Here is a 4,600-nt window from a genome sequence, read left to right on the forward strand (position 1 = left end):
ACAGGAGTGGTTCTGGAGCTTCCCTTGTTCCCAAGACAACTGGGGACAGTGGCAGGAGAAGGCAGGGGAGGGAGGAAATCAGAGTGGAGGAGACATGCTGTTGAGCATGGAGGGGAGTGGAAGGAAGAGAGTGTGTATGGGGATGGTGTGGAGATTCTTACTGATTCAAGGACTTAGAAAAAGTCCCTGGCTGCTTCTCCCATGGCATGGTGTGCCCGCCCTCGTAGGTGAGGAAGCTGGGAGTGGGGGGGTGCAGCCTCTTCTGCAATACTGGTCGCTGCTTCTATACCCCACTTTACAAAATCTTGGATCTGCCCAGGCATGTGGGATTAATAAAATACGCTGCCTAAACCACTGCTCATAGTGGATGCAATGAGCAACTATGCTGAAATGACTTAGTTGCTCTTGAAAGGCAGGCCTACAGATTATATCAACTTAAATACTGTAACTAAAGAAAATTTCCCTTTAAATCAAGAGATTAAAAAGGCAGTGTCTGGAGCTAAGGGCTTTGGGTACTTTCTCTGGTGCCACGCATATATTTAACTGCTGAGGACAATGCTCCATTTGTAAACACAAAATATTCATAGCCAGTTATTAATATATTTTATTACATTCATGTCCAGTTCAGAGAGCAGGCAGTGTGGATTAGAGAACTAGGGAAACCCACACTGCAGGTACATGTGGCTCTAAGTCAGATCTCTAATTACCATTATTACTGCTGAGGAAGTAGTATCTTATCAATGTTCTGTCCTCCTTCAATGACCTTCACCCGCAGGTCAGCTGAAAATGAGCAAGTTTGCAAGTCAAGGAAATGGCCAAATTGAGAGAGGTATGCTCTACCCAACATTTACCAGCCTAACCTCTCTCCAATTAAAATACTATGAAAAAAGAAAAGGAACAGAAGTCTTTATCTGAAGTCCTCTAAGGCAGGCTACATGTTAGGTCTCTTGGTCATTAATGAGAGCTGAGAAGTTTAAACAAGGCAAAAATAATTAAATGTCTAAAGCCCCTTACATTTCAGAAGCAATTGGGCACTGAACTCCGTAAGATTCACTTGAAAACCCCTGACAGTTTGGTATTATTCTGGATCCCTATCACTTCCATTTTTTAGACAATATAAAAAATTTTCCTCAGATTTCTACACTTTTCTCATTGTTTTTTGTCACAGAACAAGTTTATTCTCCTTATCTTTATTTCCAAGAGTCTCCATAGCTCACCTTCTTTGTCCTTCACCACCTCTTACGAGCCTGGTGTCACAGTGAAGGCTACCTGCAGTGAGCCAAGATGTAAACAGGAATACAGTCTTTCAGTCTGGGGAGTCAAAGGAAGCCAAAACTGAAGTTGACTACACCATTTCCTTGTCATCATTGGCTATAGAAACTGGTATGCCTTAACTAAGCTAGCCCAAGCAGTGATTTGGCCTGGGAGGGCCTTTGAGACCTACAGAGCACCCTCTCTCTCCTTTTTGAAATCCTTACTTTGCTCCTGATTGAGCACATGTTTTAAACATCCTCTTGAATGAGTAGGAGAAAGGTGAGAGAAGTCCAGTAAAGATTGGGTGATAAAACTAAAATAGATCTTGCGTCAAAACCCTCCATCTTTATTAAGCAAAAGCATACGGGCAGATATGGCAGCAGTCTTTCAAGCCAAGAATAGTAACACGTGCTCTCCAAGTGATCTATTCGGATAAAAATCAATCCAGAGTCCCTTTTCTATTCATAGCTGTTTATCATCATTTTACTGTGCCCTTCCCATTGGTAGTACCTCCTACATGATCTTACACGTAGGGATTTCAGAAGAATGTCAAACATATTGAATAAACTTCACCTGAATGTAGACGGGGCCTTCCCGGAGTCCACTGTTCTCGCTGCTGTCTTCCCCACTTGCCCACTATGCTTTATTAAGGAGAAAGAAATCTTGTGAAAAGAGGTTAACAGCTGCTAGCACGGTAGTGAGGTGTAGACACTCTGGCTGCCACCACAAGTCTCTGCCTCCCCTAGCCCCTGCCCAGTCCCAGCCAGTGTCCACTTAGCATGATCCTAGTCAATCAAGCCTCTCTTCCCCAGGCATGAGGGCCATTAACCCTGCTTACTTTCTCAGCAGGCACATCCTCCCTCAGTTCCTCCAGAAGAGGTTCTCTCTTTTCTCCCCACCTTCTCAGGTGCAAAGGGAACACCCTGGTCTGGGTCTTCCATTTACATGATTGTCCTTGTCTAGGGCCCATGTCTCCCCTGTAACAGTTCTGACAGGGAACCGGGTCTCTGTCCATTCTAAATCTAGATAAATCCCTGGCCTTCTGGCTTCTTCCCTCTGATATCAAGTGTCCCAGTTTTCACTCTTCCAGTCCTTTTCCTGTACATCTGGGTCTGCCTAACTGGCTTCTCCCATCACCCTCCCCAGGTTTGTCCTCCTAGATGATTCAAAATGGCTAGAGGTCTATCAGGGTGCATTCAAACCTGTCTCACTCAGCCAGCATTTCCTTAGTGTCTATGAATCCACCATGCTTCCTCACAGACTCTCGGCAGCTTTCTCATTGCCTCTCTCTCCCCACTCTCTGGGGAAGAACTTACTGCTGACTGCCTCTTCAACAAGTCTTTCTGGGTTGGCAGCCAATCATCATCAGCTCCAGTGGAGGACACCTGCATCTCTGGACTCCCCGCTTATGGCATCTGACATCACCAGGCCGTAACGAAGCGATGCAGGCTCACCTCCTGTAGGTATGCTTCCCTTCTCTCCTAGCCCTTGGAACAGGGGCCACAGGTGGTCTCCTGTTACACTGAAACAACTCCCTGATGAAGGGATGCAGTACCAGCATGTTACAAATGACCGTGATATAGAACACATGCAATGCAGGTTTTGCTTGCACATCACACGAGAAAGTGTGGACAGTATTCTTAAGCTATATCTACACCGCATCTTCACTCTTGCATGTTTTGCATAGCCACTGACCGTGGAGATTTTTGCTTTCAGCAGGGGGCATGGCCCTCTTCCTTAGCTCTCTCAAGCACATTTTAACAACCTTTGCAGTAGCAGGGCATTGACCACCATGTCCCCCCTACTTTACCTGTGGCATGTCTTGTGGTTGTGTCAGGGTTGACTGTATAGTTATGCTAATAAATTAGACAATGGATTTGTATAGGATGTTTTAGATGATCCTGCCTCAGGCAGGTGGTTGAACCAGATGATCTCTGGAGGTCCCTTCAGGCTTACTTCTCTATGATTCTATGATATGATTCTCACTCCCATGTATCTGTGCCAAACCCAGAAACTAGCCAGTGAAGTTGTTCCAATGGTACCACTCTCAAACACTCTGTCTCCAGTGTACTTGAGAAGCAGCAGCAGGGGGAACACCCCCACCGTCCTCCAGGGTGGCTTGATCCCCAGCATTGCTGGGTCTTAAATATGAAATTATCCTATTGGAAGCTCAAAATTATTATATTTGCTGAAAAATTCTACACTGAAAAATATTTATGTATGTACTCATTTGCATCGGTCTTTATCTTATTTACTTTATATTGCTCACTTTAAGCGTGCAGTGAGTAAGTGAGAACTGGGTCATCAAAGTTGAAGCATTTCTTTATTTTGAGGCAAGTAGTCATAAGAAAGTGCTGACAGCAAACCCAAAAGTCAGCTAAGATTCCCTCAGAATGACTTGGGTTTTGCATATGCTATAGCAATCAGCTGTCTCAAAAATTATCGTACATTTTGAACGCTTTTACTGTTATCTATCGTACATCGTACAAGGGTTGAAATCATAAGCGACGCATGCCCCCTAAGGCTGGGGGGGCACAGCGACCACCCGCAGGTGGTGACGCAGGTGTCAGCAGCGAAGGTGGTCCAAGCAGGGAACCGTCTGCAGGCAGCCATGGCAGTGTTGGCAGCGTGGGGAGTGGCCAATTGCTGACCAGGGGGACACTGAGCCCAGAAGTGTTGGTGGCATGCTTCTCAGGGGGGGCACCAGTGCTCCGCCTGCCCCCTGCCTGTCCCCTAAGCCGAGAGCACTTGCTGTCAGGGGGATGTCACAACCCAAAGGTGTGATTTTGTTTTTGTGTGTGCTTCGCCACCACTGAATTATTTTCCCGCCGTTTTGGAGCTTTCTTTGCAGGGTGCATTTCTTCTTTGCAGCACAGAGATGCACGGTGCAAAGAGTTCCCGCCATTTGTATTAGAATTCGAGCCCCATAATTGGCTTGTGTTAAAATATTCCCACGTGGTGGCTAGCGATTGGCTTGCTAGCCGTATAAGAGGCTTGAGTGGTTTCCGCCCAAGTTGGAGAACTCCGAGGAGAACCCCGCAAGGGAGGACCCCATGAACATCAGGAGGAAGAGACTTCACATCTCGTGAAGATCTCTAAGCGCTGCAGAGCCTATTGGACCCAGCGTATTCAAGGAAGGCAACAGGGGTCTGATCAGCCTCTAGCCTCTCCCCGTCACCGAGCGCAATCCTCGACGTATCCCTCTTCCCTGCACACAAAAGGATCCACGGAGCCTCGACAACTCCATGGGAATGATCCGAGTACAGTCTGAGTCCTCAAACTGGGGATTTAAGCGGAGCTTTGCCTGGGAAACTGTCCAGCCTACACCGCGACCATCTTCGGTGTA

General features: G+C 46.7%; 1 long non-coding RNA gene across 1 annotated transcript; it reads right to left on the reverse strand.

Moving 5' to 3' along the window:
• Positions 1-592: 592 nt before the first annotated feature.
• Positions 593-3,606, reverse strand: LOC132248424 (uncharacterized). The gene is made up of 4 exons (XR_009459614.1): positions 2,571-3,606; positions 1,828-1,895; positions 1,218-1,311; positions 593-780 (listed from the first exon to the last, which is right to left on the reverse strand). It is a non-coding gene; the product is annotated as an uncharacterized LOC132248424 (long non-coding RNA).
• Between the last annotated feature and the right edge of the window lie 994 nt (positions 3,607-4,600).

The sequence above is a fragment of the Alligator mississippiensis genome, chromosome 2 (genome assembly GCF_030867095.1).
Source record: "Alligator mississippiensis isolate rAllMis1 chromosome 2, rAllMis1, whole genome shotgun sequence".
NCBI classification, from domain to species: Eukaryota; Metazoa; Chordata; order Crocodylia; family Alligatoridae; genus Alligator; species Alligator mississippiensis.